Genomic DNA, 19,773 nt, shown 5'->3' on the forward strand with positions numbered 1-19,773 from the left:
TCTTCCTTCTCGCCTTAGGAGTCGGAGTCTATTTTCTGCAAAGTTTTGTGCTGTAGCAGGATTATCACGCGACATTAGATTATTTATAGTTGACAGCATGTGCGAAATGTGCTCTCATTCTCGTCGGATATCTTGTAATGTAAAATCCGTCCTAAATAAATATCAATGAACATAATCAATCTTATAGTCCGTTCGCTATTCCCAGTCCGAACTGTCTAGTTAATTTAGTAATTTTTTTTTTCAAAGTAAGTTACTTTTTGACAGACTAGAGGTGCCTGAACTCCATATTTTCTTGCTTATCCTGTTCTGCTTCAGTAACAAGATTTTCTGCAAAGGCAAGTGGCGTAGCAACCAAACTTTCTCGTAGAGCCTGTGCTGTTGCAATATTCAGATTTTCTGCAAAGTTTTATGCTGTAGCAGGATTATCACGCGACATTGGATTATTTATAGTTGACACCATCTCCGAAATGTACTCTGATTCTCGTCGGATATCTTGTAATGTAAAATCCGTCCTAAATAAATATCAATGAACATAATCAATCTTATAGTCCGTTCGCTATTCCCAGTGCGAACTGTCTAGTTAATTTTGTAATTTTTTTTTTCAAAGTTAGTTACTTTTTTACTGACTAGAGGTGCCTGGAAATTGCTAAAAATAAAAAAAATATAATGATAATAAAAAAAAATTTAACGTAGGTACGTACTTATATGTAAGTTAATAGAAGATTAAATTTTATTGTTGTTACGGGTTCTCGCTCGAACAATTGTTATAAAAAAAATTAATTAATAATTCAAATCATAAGAGGTTAGTGGACTATGTTTCTAGTCATAAGATGAAACTAGATACACACACACCCACTTTCTGCTCTACGTGCCAAATACGCAAACTCTATAGAGCCATCCAAATCAAACTCTACTGTTGCGACAATGGGATTTTCTTCCTTCTCGCCTGAGCAGTCGGAGTATATTTCTATTATTTCCTGGTCTGCCTCCAGGTACTCTTCAGACACTGGAACCACTTGTGCTAAGGTCCCTGCAGCCTCAGAACCGAACTCAATATTTTCTTGCTTATCCAATTTTGCTTCAGTAACAAGATTTTCTGCAAAGGCAAGTGGCGTAGCAACCAAACTTTCTCGTAGAGCCTGTGCTGTTGCAATATTCAGATTTTCTGTAAAGTTAGTTGACAGCATCTGCAAAATGTACTCTCATTCTCGTCGGATATCTTGTAATGTAAAATCCGTCCTAAATAAATATCAATGAACATAATCAATCTTATAGTCCGTTCGCTATTCCCAGTCCGAACTGTCTAGTTAATTTAGTAATTATTTTTTTCAAAGTTAGTTACTTTTTGACAGACTAGAGGTGCCTGGAAATTACTAAAAATAAAAAAAATATAATGATAATAAAAACAATTTAACGTAGGTACGTACTTATATGTAAGTCAATAGAAGATTAGATTTTATTGTTGTTACGGGTACTCGCTATAACAATTGTTTAAAAAAAATTAATTAATAATTCAAAACATAAGAGGTTAATGGATTATGTTTCTAGTCATAAAATGAAACTAGATACACACACAACCACTTTATTCACTGCGTGCCAAATACGCAAACTCTATAGAGCCATCCGAATCCGAATCAAACTCTACTGTTGCAACAATGGGATTTTCTTCCTTCTCGCCTTAGGAGTCGGAGTCTATTTCTATTATTTCATGCTCTGCCTCCAGGTACTCTTCAGACACTGGAACCACTTGTCCTAAGATCCCTGCAGCCTCAGAACCGAACTCCATATTTTCTTGCTTATCCTGTTCTGCTTCAGTATCAAGATTTCACTAGAGGTGCCTGGAAATTACTAAAAATAAAAAAAATATAATGATAATAAAAAAAAAGTTAACGTAGATACGTACTTATATGTAAGTCAATAGAAGATTAGATTTTATTGTTGTTACGGGTTCTCGCAATAACAATTGTTAAAAAAAATTAATTAATAATTCAAAACATAAGAGGTTAATGGATTATGTTTCTAGTCATAAAATGAAACTAGATACACACACACAACCACTTTATACTCTACGTGCCAAATACGCAAACTCTATAAAGCCATCCGAATCAAACTCTACTGTTGCAACAATGGGATTTTCTTCCTTCTCGCCTGAGGAGTCGGAGTCTATTTCTATTATTTCATGCTCTGCCTCCAGGTACTCTTCAGACACTGGAACCACTTGTCCTAGGGTCCCTGCAGCCGTGCAGCCTCAGAACCGAACTCCATATTTTCTTGCTTATCCTGTTCTGCTTCAGTATCAAGATTTTCTGCAAAGGCAAGTGGCGTAGCAGCCAAACTTTTTCGTAGAGCCTGTGCTGTTGCAATTTTCAGATTTTCTGCAGTTTTGTGCTGTAGCAGGATTATCACGCGACATTGGATTATTTATAGTTGACAGCATCTGCCAAATGTACTCTGATTCTCGTCGGATATCTTGTAATGTAAAATCCGTCCTAAAGAAATATCAATGAACATAATCAATCTTATAGTCCGTTCGCTATTCCCAGTCCGAACTGTCTAGTTAATTTAGTAATTATTTTTTTTCAAAGTTAGTTACTTTTCGACAGACTAGAGGTGCCTGGAAATTACTAAAAATAAAAAAAATATAATGATAATAAAAAAAAATTTAACGTAGGTACGTACTTATATGTAAGTCAATAGAAGATTAGATTTTATTGTTGTTACGGGTTCTCGCTATAACAATTGTTAAAAAAAATTAATTAATAATTCAAAACATAAGAGGTTAATGGATTATGTTTCTAGTCATAAAATGAAACTAGATACACACACAACCACTTTATTCACTACGTTCACTACGTGCCAAATACGCAAACTCTATAGAGCCATCCGAATCCGAATCAAACTCATTTTCTTCCTTCTCGCCTTAGGAGTCGGAGTCTATTTCTATTATTTCATGCTCTGCCTCCAGGTACTCTTCAGACACTGGAACCACTTGTCCTAAGGTCCCTGCAGCCTCAGAACCGAACTCCATATTTTCTTGCTTATCCTGTTCTGCTTCAGTATCAAGATTTTCTGCAAAGGCAAGTGGCGTAGCAGCCAAACTTTTTCGTAGAGCCTGTGCTGTTGCAATTTTCAGATTTTCTGCAGTTTTGTGCTGTAGCAGGATTATCACGCGACATTGGATTATTTATAGTTGACAGCATCTGCCAAATGTACTCTGATTCTCGTCGGATATCTTGTAATGTAAAATCCGTCCTAAAGAAATATCAATGAACATAATCAATCTTATAGTCCGTTCGCTATCCCCAGTCCGAACTGTCTAGTTAATTTAGTAATTTTTTTTTTTCAAAGTTAGTTACTTTTTGACAGACTAGAGGTGCCTGGAAATTACTAAAAATAAAACAAATATAATGATAATAAAAAAAAAATTAACGTAGGTACGTACTTATATGTAAGTCAATAGAAGATTAGATTTTATTGTTGTTACGGGTTCTCGCTATAACAATTGTTAAAAAAAATTAATTAATAATTCAAAACATAAGAGGTTAATGGATTATGTTTCTAGTCATAAAATGAAACTAGATACACACACACAACCACTTTATACTCTACGTGCCAAATACGCAAACTCTATAGAGCCATCCGAATCCGAATCAAACTCTACTGTTGCAACAATGGGATTTTCTTCCTTCTCGCCTGAGGAGTTGGAATCTATTTCTATTATTTTATGCTCTGCCTCCAGGTACTCTTCAGACACTGGAACCACTTGTCCTAAGGTCCCTGCAGCCTCAGAACCGAACTCCATATTTTCTTGCTTATCCTGTCCTGCTTCAGTATCAAGATTTTCTGCAAAGGCAAGTGGCGTAGCAGCCAAACTTTCTCGTAGAGCCTGTGCTGTTGCAATATTCAGATTTTCTGCAAAGTTTTGTGCTGTAGCAGGATTATCACGCGACATTGGATTATTTATAGTTGACAGCATCTGCGAAATGTACTCTCATTCTCGTCGGATATCTTGTAATGTAAAATCCGTCCTAAATAAATATCAATGAACATAATCAATCTTATAGTCCGTTCGCTATTCCCAGTCCGAACTGTCTAGTTAATTTAGTAATTATTTTTTTCAAAGTTAGTTACTTTTTGACAGACTAGAGGTGCCTGGAAATTACTAAAAATAAAAAAAAATATAATAATAAAAAAAAATTTAACGTAGATACGTACTTATATGTAAGTCAATAGAAGATTAAATTTTATTGTTGTTACGGGTTCTCGCTCGAACAATTGTTAAAAATAATTAACTAATAATTCTAAACATAAGAGGTTATTGGACTATGTTTCTAGTCATAAAATGAAACTAGATACACACACAACCACTTTATACTCTACGTGCCAAATACGCAAACTCTATAGAGCCATCCGAATCCGAATCAAACTCTACTGTTGCAACAATGGGATTTTCTTCCTTCTCGCCTTAGGAGTCGGAGTCTATTTCTATTATTTCATGCTCTGCCTCCAGGTACTCTTCAGACACTGGAACCACTTGTCCTAAGGTCCCTGCAGCCTCAGAATCGAACTCCATATTTTCTTCCTTATCCTGTTCTGCTTCAGTATCAAGATTTTCTGCAAAGGCAAGTGGCCATTTGCAAGCGCCTGTTTTAGTGCTCTATAATGTATTACATATCTTTCTTTATCTTGTAGGGTGGCCATTAATTTAGTCTGCTCTCGCGGACGTGTAGGAGGAAGCATAGTCTTAGAATTTAAAGACTCAGGACAAAACGGGATATCTTTATGACGATCGTGAAGATGTTGAGGGTACTCCAGATCAACCTCGAGAATGTACCCTTCAGAAGCATCGTCAGCAATGGAAAGGACATCAATATTGGCATCGACCCACTTGAAACCCCCATATGGAAGATATTGAGACATGGCCCAACCATACTGATTATTAACATCAAAATACAAAATACAATCTTATAGTCCGTTGGTTATTCCCAGTCCGAACTGTATCTGTATCTGTAGAGTAGGGAGGGCGAGTTAAGTTTCACAGCACTTAGGCCACAATTGACCCATTGTGCATCCTCCCAGAGCGCTGTCAGCCTTAGCTCATTGTCCATCCTGCCAATTCTAGGAAGGTGGACAAGTCACCAGGGGACATCTCTCTTATGTGGGCAGGTGTTGGCCAGGACTCGCCGAACGCGTACTCTCGTATTAACGATAACTCTGGGCATTCACATAGGACATGCTCTACAGTTTCGTCTTCTCGTTCACACTTCCTACATAGTGGTGTGTTTGCTAGCCCCAGTGTATGGAGGTGTTTGCTTAGTTGACAATGACCAGTTAAAAAACCAACTGCCAAACGTAGGTTTTTCTTGGTCATTCCCAAGTACTTCTTAGATGTTGACTCTTCAAGGTTACTTAGTGTTACCCTGGCAAGTTTACATCCTTTCCCTTCTTCCCATCTTTTTACGGTTTGCGCATGGGAGTGACATTTGACAATTTCCGCGATTGTTGTAGTTGACCAACCAAAAAGATCCCCAGGTCCTAAGAGTCTTAGGCCTGCCGCCTTCCTAGCTAATTGGTCAGCAATGCGGTTGCCTTTATTCCTATTGTGTCCTTTAACCCACCTCAGGATGATGGTATTACCATCCGAAGCTTGGGTTAGTGACTTGTGACACTCCATTACTAAACCTGATGTGACACGTGGTCTATTCAAGGTTAGTAGCGCTTGTCTGCTATCTGTGCAGATGATTATAGTTTTACCTGCTATACCTTTTTGGGTTATCTCTTTTGCGGCTATGGAGATACCAGTCAGTTCTGTCTGAACTACGCTGGCATTTTTGCCCATACCCCACTTTATTCTTAGGTTCAGTGATCTGGAGTATATCCCGCATCCTGAGCCTTCTTTCATTTTGGAGCCATCGGTGTATATGCAATAGGCATTTGCCACGTTTGTCTCCATATACTGTCCTGTTTCAATTTTGTAGGGTTTGTTGAAGACAAACTTTGGTTCAATTGAGTCGCAGCCTGCCTGTAGAAGTGGTAACGCATCCAACTCTTCTCGCCAGAAACGAGTTCTCAATTGTCCCATTCCTACATCAAGGTTTGCACCAGCTGAGCGCAGTCGCATCATTGTCACTAGCGCCACCTCTTTGACATATACATCTAGAGGCGTGATGCCAATGATCAACTCCATTGCAGCAGTTGGTGTTGTTTTCATGGCACCTGTTATATTTATGCAAGCCATCCGCTGAATATGGTTTAGTTTGTTAATCGCTGTTGCCTGTAGCACTTTTGGTACCCAAGCAATAGCTCCGTAAGTTAGCATTGGCCTAATGACAGCGGTGTAGACCCAGGCGATCACCCTGGGCGTGAGGCCCCAGGTGCGTCCGACCGTTCGTCGACACTGCTCATAGGCAATATATGCTCTTTTAGCTCTACCATCTAAGTGTGAGTTCCATGTTAACTTCTTGTCAAGGGTAATACCAAGGTACTTCACCTCGTCAGAAAAATTTAGACTGTAGTTTAGAATCCTTGGGGGTATTAAGCCCGTGATTCTTCTTTTCCTGGTAAAGAGGACCATCTCAGTTTTCTTTGGATTTATAGATAGTGAGTGTTCCTTGCACCATGTTTCTATTAGTCGGAGAGCAACTTGTGATCTCTCACATAGTGTGCTCTCAAACTTACCGCTTTGCAGGACAGCAATATCGTCTGCATAGGCTATTGTGTAGAAACCGTTGCTGCTGAGTTGGTCAACCAGGGTATCTAGAACTATGTTCCAGAGTAGTGGTGATAGCACCCCTCCCTGTGGACAGCCCCTCGTAACCATGCTTCTAACAGAAACATCTTCTACATTTATGCTTATTGCTCTATTAGAGAGCATACTGAATATCCATTCGCTTATGGCCAGGGGAACATTCCTGATGTTGAGCTGTTGGGTGATAGTTGGGAATGTGGTTTTATCAAACGCTCCCTCAATGTCTATGAATATACCTAGGGTGGATTCTTTATTATCCAGCGATCTTTCAATTCTTCCCACTACATGATGCAGTGCAGAATCGGTAGATCTTCCCGAAGTATATGCATGTTGATTTGGGTGAAGTGGGTTATGGACCAGAACTTCATCCCTTATGTACCTCTCGCATAGCCTTTCCATCGTTTTCAACAGAAAGGATGTTAGGCTAATTGGTCGGAAAGCCTTTGGTAGGGTGTAGTCCATCCTACCTGGTTTTGGTACGAAGACCACACGTACCTCTCTCCACTTCCTAGGAATATATCTCAGAACCAAAGAGGCTCTGAATATTTCCACGAGGTGCGGCAGGAGGATATCAAGTCCCCACCGTAGTAGGGCTGGATATATGCCGTCAGGCCCTGGTGATTTGAAAGGGGTGAAGCACAATATGGCCCATTTTACCTTTTCCTCATTAATCATTGTTCTGGCGAGATGCCAGTCGTTTGTTGAGGGTATGATTGCTTCTTCCATCCGGTTTGGTGCTGTTGAGACACTAGAACCGGGAAAGTGTGTTTTCATCAGGACCTCAGCACTTTCGCGAAGGTTGGAAGTTTTATTCCCATCTTCCTTCGTTAGTATGCCGACATGCCGATGTGGGTCCTTTGAGAGCGCTTTTTGTAACCTGGAAGCCTGCGGGAAATCTTCGATTTCCTCACAGAAGGTTCTCCAAGCAGCTCTTTGTCTTTGTCTGCAGACTTTTTTAAATTCTCTGAGATTTGATTGGTAAGAATCCCAATCCTCTTTGAGTTTGGTGCGTTTTGCTCTATTAAAAGCTGTTCTTGCTGTCTTCCTAAGGTGTTCCAATTCAGTGCACCACCAAGAGTTGGTTTTGCGACTTTCCTGGACCATCCTTATTGGACAGGATTTTTTATAAGCATAGCTTATTTTGTTTTGGATAGATACCGCATACCTTTCCAATTCTGTATTAGTTCCTGGAGTTGAAGCCCTTTCATTCCGCAGAGCATCTTCTAAGAGTCGGTTGTAGAGTTCTACATCCGTCCTCTTAGGGTCGCGCGATTTGATAAGGCTTTTTTCCAGACTAATATTATAGGTTAGCCAGCGGTGGTCGGACATAGAAATATCCTCCGATACCTGCCAGTTCTGAATTTTATTCGATATTTCAGCTGTTGCCAGCGTGATATCGATGACTGTTTGGCTACGAACATTAATAAAGGTAGGTTCGGTGCCCTTATTTAAGATATACAAATCTTTTATAGTAATATAGTTATAAAGAGACTTACCTCGAGCGTTGTTATCTCTGCTGCCCCAGCCTAAATAGTGAGAGTTCGAATCGCAGCCGATAATAAGTTCTACCTTCTGACTGAGACAATGGTCTACCAGATCTTCCATTTCCCTTGTTGGTGGTAGGGTGGCTGCATCTGAGGGTAGGTAGACTGATGCTAGTATCAACTCTCTATTTTTGCCCTTTCCCCATGGGCACTTCACTTTAACCGCAGTTACGTCTGAGGTGCAAAACTGCGCCATGGGGGAGGCTTTGATTTTTCTTAGAACATATATTGCTGTTCTCGGTTGTTGATTGCTTGGTAAGCTGAAAATTTGACCGTTTGGGCTGCTAAGACCAGTTATTTTGGTCTTATTTATCCAAGGTTCTTGGATTAGTGCTATTGCATCCTCCGTTACATCCAGGCGGCGACATAGTGTTGCCGTTGCCACCTTTTTGTGTTGGAGGTTGCATTGAATAATAGTAACCTTATTTTTTTCGACATCCTTGCCCATGGCTTAGGTATCGTTTCGGCTCTTTTTAGGTGTCCATTTCCTCCTCGGTTGAGGAGGGGGCAGCCTCAGTTATTTCGGAACTTCCTCCGCAGAGTTCGTCAACCATCATCTGATGATCTTCTCCCTGCTGTGGGACCAGGGTTGTCTCAGTCTCAGCAACCGCAGTCGGTTGCCGCGTGTCTGAGGTTCCTGGTTCCGAGGAGGTATCCTGCACTTTGCTTGTGCTTGTTTTTAGATACAATGAGGTGAACGTGCAGCTCAGCCTCATTGCCCTTTTCCTAAGGACAACCATGTCATCGTCTCCGATTCCGAAGACAAACAGGTGTCCTTTAGGATCCTTTTTTACCTCATGGTGGAAGGTGCACCATCTCGCGACTGCCATGTCTGGATTTTGCGCCGCTAACCTCCGCAGCACTCTTTCTGGGTCATCAGAGGTGCTAATAGCATCCTCCGGGATCCATAGAGAGGCTTTGGTAAGTTTTGGGAGCTTATCCTGACTGACAACAGCCAGTGATGCTTCCTCCTACGGTTTGAGGTCAGATGTAGCCTTTTCCAGCCATGCAAGCGCCTCATCGTCATCACAGACTACTCTGATGATCTCACCTGAGTAAGTCCACGACTTGAACGTGGGTGCTTTTACCTGGCTGCTCGAGGGTGACAAGATTGTTCTGTCCAATTCCTCGATTAGGCTTTGTTTAATAAGGTTTGCCCGGTCGGCGGTGACCTTTCCATACGGGTTTAACTTATCTATAATAGCAACCTTAAGATGTCTTAAGGTAGCTTCAGCGAAGCTTTGGGAAGGCGCAGCGGTGTTTCCACCACCGCGTGACTTCTTATGCTTCCTCGGCGTGCCCTCCGTGGAGGTACTTGGGCGAAGGCGCTTCACACCGGGGGCTGTTAGTTCCTGTCCTCTTTTGGAGGTGGAACCATTGTCAGCCTCCGATGTGGGTCCAGTCCGAACTGTCTAGTTAATTTAGTAATTATTTTTTCAAAGTTAGTTACTTTTTGACAGACTAGAGGTGCCTGGAAATTACTAAAAATAAAAAAAATTAAATGATAATAAAAAAAAATTTAACGTAGGTACGTACTTATATGTAAGTCAATAGAAGATTAAATTTTATTGTTGTTACGGGTTCTCGCTATAACAATTGTTAAAAAAAAATTAATTAATAATTCAAAACATAAGAGGTTAATGGATTATGTTTCTAGTCATAAAATGAAACTAGATACACACACAACCACTTTATTCACTACGTGACAAATACGCAAACTCTATAGAGCCATCCAAATCAAACTCTACTGTTGCAACAGTGGGATTTTCTTCCTTCTCGCCTTAGGAGTTGGAGTCTATTTCTATTATTTCTTGCTCTGCCTCCAGGTACTCTTCAGACACTGGAACCACTTGTGCTAAGGTCCCTGCAGCCTCAGAACCGAACTCCATATATCCTGTTCTGCTTCAGTAACAAGATTTTCTGCAAAGGCAAGTGGCGTAGCAACCCAACTTTCTCGTAGAGCCTGTGCTGTTGCAATATTCAGATTTTCTGTAAAGTTTTGTGCTGTAGCAGGATTATCACGCGACATTGGATTATTTATAGTTGACAGCATCTGCGAAATGTACTCTGATTCTCGTCGGATATCTTGTAATGTAAAATCCGTCCTAAATAAATATCAATGAACATAATCAATCTTATAGTCCGTTCGCTATTCCCAGTGCGAACTGTCTAGTTAATTTAGTAATTTTGTTTTTCAAAGTTAGTTACTTTTTGACAGACTAGAGGTGCCTGGAAATTACTAAAAATAAAAAAAATATAATGATAATAAAAAAAAATTTAACGTAGGTACGTACTTATATGTAAGTCAATAGAAGATTAGATTTTATTGTTGTTACGGGTTCTCGCTATAACAATTGTTAAAAAAAATTAATTAGTAATTCAAAACATAAGATGTTAATGGATTATGTTTCTAGTCATAAAATAAAACTAGATACACACACACAACCACTTTATACTCTACGTGCCAAATGCGCAAACTCTATAGAGCCATCCGAATCCGAATCAAACTCTACTGTTGCAACAATGGGATTTTCTTCCTTCTCGCCTGAGGAGTCGGAGTCCATTCTATTATTTCATGCTCTGCCTCCAGGTACTCTTCAGACACTGGAACCACTTGTCCTAAGGTCCCTGCAGCCTCAGAACCGAACTCCATATTTTCTTGCTTATCCTGTTCTGCTTCAGTATCAAGATTTTCAGCAAAGGCAAGTGGCGTAGCAGCCAAACTTTCTCGTAGAGCCTGTGCTGTTGCAATATTCAGATTTTCTGCAAAGTTTTGTGCTGTAGCAAGATTATCACGCGACATTGGATTATTTATAGTTGACAGCATCTGCGAAATGTACTCTCATTCTCGTCGGATATCTTGTAATGTAAAATCCGTCCTAAATAAATATCAATGAACATAATAAATCTTATAGTCCGTTCGCTATTCCCAGTCCGAACTGTCTAGTTAATTTAGTAATTATTTTTTCAAAGTTAGTTACTTTTTGACAGACTAGAGGTGCCTGGAAATTACTAAAAATAAAAAAAATATAATGATAATAAAAAAAAATTTAACGTAGGTACGTACTTATATGTAAGTCAATAGAAGATTAAATTTTATTGTTGTCACGGGTTCTCGCTCGAACAATTGTTAAAAAAAATTAATTAATAATTCAAAACATAAGATGTTAATGGACTATGTTTCTAGTCATAAAATGAAACTAGATACACACACAACCACTTTATACTCTACGTGCCAAATACGCAATCTCTATAGAGCCATCCGAATCCGAATCAAACTCTACTGTTGCAACAATGGGATTTTCTTCCTTCTCGCCTTAGGAGTCGGAGTCTATTTCTATTATTTCATGCTCTGCCTCCAGGTACTCTTCAGACACTGGAACCACTTGTCCCAAGGCCCCTGCAGCCTCAGAACCGAACCCCATATTTTCTTGCTTATCCTGTTCTGCTTCAGTATCAAGATTTTCTGCAAAGGCAAGTGGCGTAGCCACCCAAATTTCTCGTAGAGCCTGTGCTGTTGCAATATTCAGATTTTCTGTAAAGTTTTGTGCTATAGCAGGATTATCACGCGACATTGGATTATTTATATTTGACAGCATCTGCGAAATGTACTCTCATTCTCGTCGGATATCTTGTGATGTAAAATCCGTCCTAAATAAATATCAATGAACATAATCAATCTTATAGTCCGTTCGCTATTCCCAGTGCGAACTGTCTAGTTAATTTAGTAATTTTTTTTTTCAAAGTTAGTTACTTTTTGACAGACTAGAGGTGCCTGGAAATTACTAAAAATAAAAAATATAATGATAATAAAAAGAATCTAACGTAGGTACGTACTTATATGTAAGTCAATAGAAGATTAAATTTTACTGTTGTTACGGGTTCTCGCTATAACAATTGTTAAAAAAAATTAATTAATAATTAAAAACATAAGAGGTTAATGGACTATGTTTCTAGTCATAAAATGAAACTAGATACACACACAACCACTTTATACTCTACGTGCCAAATACGCAAACTCTATAGAGTTATCCGAATCAAACTCTACTGTTGCGACAATTGGATTTTCTTCCTTCTCGCCTGAGGAGTCGGAGTCTATTTCTATTATTTCATGCTCTGCCTCCAGGTACTCTTCAGACACTGGAACCACTTGTCCTAAGGTCTCTGCAGCCTCAAAACCGAACTCCATATTTTCTTGCTTATCCTGTTCTGCTTCAGTATCAAGATTTTCTGCAAAGGCAAGTGGCGTAGCAACCCAACTTTCTCGTAGAGCCTGTGCTGTTGCAATATTCAGATTTTCTGTAAACTTTTGTGCTGTAGCAGGATTATCACGCGACATTGGATTATTTATAGTTGACGGCATCTGCGAAATGTACTCTCATTCTCTTCGGATATCTTGTAATGTAAAATCCGTCCTAAATAAATATCAATGAACATAATCAATCTTATAGTCCGTTGGCTATTCCCAGTCCGAACTGTCTAGTTAGTTTAGTAATTATTTTTTCAAAGTTAGTTACTTTTTGACAGACTAGAGGTGCCTGGAAATTACTAAAAATAAAAAAAATATAATGATAATAAAAAAAAATTTAACGTAGGTACGTACTTATATGTAAGTCAATAGAAGATTAGATTTTATTGTTGTTACGGGTTCTCGCTATAACAATTGTTAAAAAAAATTAATTAGTAATTCAAACCATAAGAGGTTAATGGATTATGTTTCTAGTCATAAAATGAAACTAGATACACACACACAACCACTTTATACTCTACGTGCCAAATGCGCAAACTCTATAGAGCCATCCGAATCCGAATCAAACTCTACTGTTGCAACAATGGGATTTTCTTCCTTCTCGCCTGAGGAGTCGGAGTCCATTCTATTATTTCATGCTCTGCCTCCAGGTACTCTTCAGACACTGGAACCACTTGTCCTAAGGTCCCTGCAGCCTCAGAACCGAACTCCATATTTTCTTGCTTATCCTGTTCTGCTTCAGTATCAAGATTTTCAGCAAAGGCAAGTGGCGTAGAAGCCAAACTTTCTCGTAGAGCCTGTGCTGTTGCAATATTCAGATTTTCTGCAAAGTTTTGTGCTGTAGCAAGACTATTACGCGACATTGGATTATTTATAGTTGACAGCATCTGCGAAATGTACTCTCATTCTCGTCGGATATCTTGTAATGTAAAATCCGTCCTAAATAAATATCAATGAACATAATCAATCTTATAGTCCGTTCGCTATTCCCAGTCCGAACTGTCTAGTTAATTTAGTAATTATTTTTTCAAAGTTAGTTACTTTTTGACAGACTAGAGGTGCCTGGAAATTACTAAAAATAAAAAAAATATAATGATAATAAAAAAAAATTTAACGTAGGTACGTACTTATATGTAAGTCAATAGAAGATTAAATTTTATTGTTGTCACGGGTTCTCGCTCGAACAATTGTTAAAAAAAATTAATTAATAATTCAAAACATAAGATGTTAATGGACTATGTTTCTAGTCATAAAATGAAACTAGATACACACACAACCACTTTATACTCTACGTGCCAAATACGCAATCTCTATAGAGCCATCCGAATCCGAATCAAACTCTACTGTTGCAACAATGGGATTTTCTTCCTTCTCGCCTTAGGAGTCGGAGTCTATTTCTATTATTTCATGCTCTGCCTCCAGGTACTCTTCAGACACTGGAACCACTTGTCCCAAGGCCCCTGCAGCCTCAGAACCGAACCCATATTTTCTTGCTTATCCTGTTCTGCTTCAGTATCAAGATTTTCTGCAAAGGCAAGTGGCGTAGCCACCCAAATTTCTCGTAGAGCCTGTGCTGTTGCAATATTCAGAATTTCTGCAAAGTTTTGTGCTGTAGCAAGATTATCACGCGACATTGGATTATTTATAGTTGACGGCATCTGCGAAATGTACTCTCATTCTCTTCGGATATCTTGTAATGTAAAATCCGTCCTAAATAAATATCAATGAACATAATCAATCTTATAGTCCGTTGGCTATTCCCAGTCCGAACTGTCTAGTTAATTTAGTAATTATTTTTTCAAAGTTAGTTACTTTTTGACAGACTAGAGGTGCCTGGAAATTACTAAAAATAAAAAAAATATAATGATAATAAAAAAAAATTTAACGTAGGTACGTACGTATATGTAAGTCAATAGAAGATTAAATTTTATTGTTGTTACGGGTTCTCGCTATAACAATTGTTAAAAAAAATAATTAATAATTCAAAACATAAGAGGTTAATGGATTATGTTTCTAGTCATAAAATGAAACTAGATACACACACAACCACTTTATTCACTACGTGTCAAATACGCAAACTCTATAGAGCCATCCGAATCAAACTCTACTGTTGCAACAATGGGATTTTCTTCCTTCTCGCCTTAGAAGTCGGAGTCTATTTCTATTATTTCTTGCTCTGCCTCCAGGTACTCTTCAGACACTGGAACCACTTGTCCTAAGGTCCCTGCAGCCTCAGAACCGAACTCCATATTTTCTTGCTTATCCTGGTCTGCTTCAGTATCAAGATTTTCTGCAAAGGCAAGTGGCGTAGCAGCCAAACTTTCTCGTAGAGCCTGTGCTGTTGCAATATTCAGATTTTCTGCAAAGTTTTGTGCTGTAGCAGGATTATCACGCGACATTGGATTATTTATAGTTGACAGCATCTGTGAAATGTACTCTCATTCTCGTCGGATATCTTGTAATGTAAAATCCGTCCTAAATGAATATCAATGAACATAATCAATCTTATAGTCCGTTCGCTATTCCCAGTGCGAACTGTCTAGTTAATTTAGTAATTATTTTTTTCAAAGTTAGTTACTTTTTGACAGACTAGAGGTGCCTTGAAATTACTAAAAGTAAAAAAAATATAATAATAAAAAAAATTAACGTAGGTACGTACTTATATGTAAGTCAATAGAAGATTAGATTTTATTGTTGTTACGGGTTCTCGCTATAACAATTGTTAAAAAAAATTAATTAATAATTCAAAACATAAGAACTTAATGGACTATGTTTCTAGTCATAAAATGAAACTAGATACACACACACAACCACTTTATACTCTACGTGCCAAATGCGCAAACTCTATAGAGCCATCCGAATCCGAATCAAACTCTACTGTTGCAACAATGGGATTTTCTTCCTTCTCGCCTGAGGAGTCGGAGTCCATTCTATTATTTCATGCTCTGCCTCCAGGTACTCTTCAGACACTGGAACCACTTGTCCTAAGGTCCCTGCAGCCTCAGAACCGAACTCCATATTTTCTTGCTTATCCTGTTCTGCTTCAGTATCAAGATTTTCAGCAAAGGCAAGTGGCGTAGCAGCCAAACTTTCTCGTAGAGCCTGTGCTGTTGCAATATTCAGATTTTATGCAAAGTTTTGTGCTGTAGCAAGATTATCACGCGACATTGGATTATTTATAGTTGACAGCATCTGCGAAATGTACTCTCATTCTCGTTGGATATCTTGTAATGTAAAATCCATCCTAAATAAATATCAATGAACATAATCAATCTTATAGTCTGTTCGCTATTCCCAGTCCGAACTGTCTAGTTAATTTAGTAATTATTTTTTTCGAAGTTAGTTACTTTTTGACAGACTAGAGGTGCCTGGAAATTACTAAAAATAAAAAAAAATATAATAATAAAAAAAAAATTTAACGTAGGTACGTACTTATATGTAAGTCAATAGAAGATTAAATTTTATTGTTGTAACTGGTTCTCGCTCGAACAATTGTTAAAAAAAATTAATTAATAATATAACCTTCAATTTAGGTTTATTAAGTTTCGGTTGTCCCAGATGTCAACCGTTGTAGCTCCGGTTCACTCAAGTGGAGACGGGAGTGAGTATATCTCAAATCTGGGATGTTTAAAATGTAAAATTTAATTGTCAGGCGCCAGTCAGATTTATCTGAGCCATAAAGTTTCTTTCCCTAACCTAAATCTGACAAAAGTAGGAAATAAAGAGACAACCTTAACTTACATTCGTTTATTTAAAAAAAATGTGCGAAGAACCACACTTGGTTTCAATATGAAAAGTAAATGTCAAAAACATATGTTTACACGTCGGATAAAATTTAGACCGCAGTACTAATTTTAAAATTATAATCAAGTTACAAATTACAACCTTAATCCCCTTTACTATTCGAAAAAAATTTTGTACTATTTCTCCCCCAGACTATTTAAAATTTTAAGTAATGTTATTAATTATTTAATCACATAAAAATAGTAGAAAATGAAAGTATACCTATGTATAACAATCTGCCATTTTAGCAGATGAATAAAACTTTACTTCAGGGAAATACCTCAAGTTATAGGCATTGGATCCAAGGCGAACAACAGATGGGTAAATTAAGTTACAACACTACAGCATAGCTGCTTTAAGTTTAAAAGTGTGCCCAAATATTGTACATAGGCATTTACAAAATGTTTAATCAACTTTAAAGTGAAAAATTATTACTTAGTTAATAGATTTAAATGAAAATTTGCATCAAGAATTTTATTAATCAATATTTCAAACCCGCAAAATTTAAATGTAAGTTAAAAAGTCAGTTAAATAAAACTAAAAACTTATCAAGTCTCCTCCGCTTCCTTCTACCATCCTAACACTGGATGTGTAACTCCAAGGGAAAAGATACATGGAAAAGTGCTTCCATAAACTTCACCAAAATAATTTTTGAATAAAGCAAAATCAAACTGCTACAGACTTCTACATACGAACCCAAGCTGTACAGTCTCAAATGCATACAAAACCAGGAATTGGTGGTCTGGATTGTAAAATAAAACCCCAAATACTAAAGATCCAGACGCAGAAATCTCCAGATACTGAAAACTGCCCTAAAAATACCATCAAGTATTAGTACATGAAGTGAACCTTCAGATCCCTTCCCAATACTTTCCAAAAACTAGTTAGAACTGATATTCTTAGGTACAAAGAAAAAATGATTAACTAAAAAGACACAAAGTTTCTGAACTGTGAAAATGAACAAAATATTATGTTACAGTGAAGCTGAATTACTGAAAATTACAGATCTAAACCTCCCTTACCCCTTTTCTGTAATAGAAAGTTAATATACAAAAATAAATAGATCTAGAAATGCTTTACAACAGAAATGTAAAATAATCTCATTTACCTCAATTTGAGAGCGTTTCCAAAATTAATCGACGTTTCAATAATATTCCAACAAGCTAAGCAGCCTGTATACTTCCTCCAAAATGCTGTGACCACAGGGTTAAAACTCCCTTAACAGGTTAAAAAGCATGATACATCACAAATACCAAATTTCCATCAAAATCTTGCGAAACTCCAAAAATACAACTATCAGAGGCTTCTTAAATAATAATAGACGAACTTCTTAATCTCCACAATCCGTGATGGTTTCAAATTACCATATATTAAATTAGAATTCGTCACTCACACCTGTTAATCATGCAGACATTTTAACGTCAAAATCAGAAGTGAGGAGTCCAAACGACGGACCCCGGAAACTGTCAAATCCTTGGGACACAATAGAACTACCAAAACACATCGACCATTGAAGTGATAGCCCCGAACGGCCGGATGACGTCATAAATCAAATCACCAAATAGACTTTGAGTAGTGTCTTTCACATGCTCTAACAATTTCTCATGCTAATCGGAGCGACAAAACTAAGTTGTCATTCGTACTCGTACGACGAGTAAAGAGCAAAATACATCACTCGCCATTCAACTGTTCCAACTATTCTGTACACTTGACAGAGCGACAAAACTAAGTTGTCATCCGTACTTATAAAACGAGTAGAAAGCAAAACATAACATCCTTGATGCCACCAACCACGGCATTAGAAACACTAGTTATGGTAGAAACATCTACCTAACCATGAAACACGTAAGTTCCAACCTATCCCATAGTGACATCACAGAACACACCGCTCTTGAAACGACACAGCGGACGTCTCCTGAACTACAGTCTAATAGCCCAATACCTGAGATATACGAAAAATCAAAACAGAAGAAAGAAGAACTGATTGATAACCAAACATATTTTATTATTTATTATGAATGATGAAACGACTTTAATCGATTACAAAAGTGATAGAAAATAGTGTTTAATCGTAATTCTACTGATGAGAATGGGTAAACTCGTCATTCTCAGTCCTGTGTAATACCTTACAAGAAAAGTTCTATTGCAAACCACTAGATGTTAACAACCAAAATAAAAGATTACTACTTAGCAAAACAAGATAAATGAATGTTAAATACATTTCTACTAAACACTCTAAACAGGTATGAATCAAACAACTACATACAGTCTGTTCTAATTATTATTAATATGTTTTAGAGAATATTATCTCAAGGAATCAAACTTCCTAATAAATTATAGCATTTATCAAGCTGAAATATTTTAGAGGATTTCTCTAAGAGGTTTTATGCTTTCCATATAAACACCCTAACAAGTTATAGTGCCTGTCAGACTGAAGCGGCTGATTTTGGACTATCAAGAGACACACAGGTATGTACACACAATAGCCCCACGGTTACTTAAAACTAGAGTAAAAACCACATAGAGAACCCCAATTATACCCAAAATAAGAAACAAAAATAGCTAATAATAAATAACCTTTTTAGCAAAGTTTTCAACAAGTGGACGCTAACACAACAACCTTGTCATGATGGTCGATAGAAATATAGTTACAGCCAGTACCCCTTAACCGAATGAGGTAGCAAAGTGGACAAAACCTTTGGGCTGACAGTTAAAGTAAAAATGAAAAAAAAACTCTCAGAAAGACATTTCACTACCTATAAGGAACTATACAATATCTACACTTAGAAATTTCATATACTTTATTATGTAACAATGTTAAATAAATCACATAACAGGTACAAATTTACTTAATATATATCCAAATTACACTAACAATCCTAGGGTCAAAATAAATCTGTTACAATAATTCAAAACATAAGATGTTAATGGACTATGTTTCTAGTCATAAAATGAAACTAGATACACACACAACCACTTTATACTCTACGTGCCAAATACGCAATCTCTATAGAGCCATCCGAATCCGAATCAAACTCTACTGTTGCAACAATGGGATTTTCTTCCTTCTCGCCTTAGGAGTCGGAGTCTATTTCTATTATTTCATGCTCTGCCTCCAGGTACTCTTCAGACACTGGAACCACTTGTCCTAAGGCCCCTGCAGCCTCAGAACCGAACCCCATATTTTCTTGCTTATCCTGTTCTGCTTCAGTATCAAGATTTTCTGCAAAGGCAAGTGGCGTAGCGACCCAACTTTCTCGTAGAGCCTGTGCTGTTGCAATATTCAGATTTTCTGTAAAGTTTTGTGCTGTAGCAGGATTATCACGCGACATTGGATTATTTATAGTTGACAGCATCTGCGAAATGTACTCTCATTCTCGTCGGATATCTTGTAATGTAAAATCCGTCCTAAATAAATATCAATGAACATAATCAATCTTATAGTCCGT

General features: G+C 37.7%; 1 long non-coding RNA gene across 1 annotated transcript; it reads left to right on the forward strand.

Moving 5' to 3' along the window:
- The first annotated feature begins 18,354 nt into the window (after positions 1-18,354).
- LOC140449667 (uncharacterized) lies at positions 18,355-19,184 on the forward strand. The gene is made up of 3 exons (XR_011951858.1): positions 18,355-18,567; positions 18,623-18,793; positions 18,910-19,184. It is a non-coding gene; the product is annotated as an uncharacterized lncRNA (long non-coding RNA).
- Positions 19,185-19,773: the final 589 nt, after the last annotated feature.

Source organism: Diabrotica undecimpunctata, chromosome 9 (assembly GCF_040954645.1).
Source record: "Diabrotica undecimpunctata isolate CICGRU chromosome 9, icDiaUnde3, whole genome shotgun sequence".
Lineage (NCBI taxonomy): Eukaryota > Metazoa > Arthropoda > Insecta > Coleoptera > Chrysomelidae > Diabrotica > Diabrotica undecimpunctata.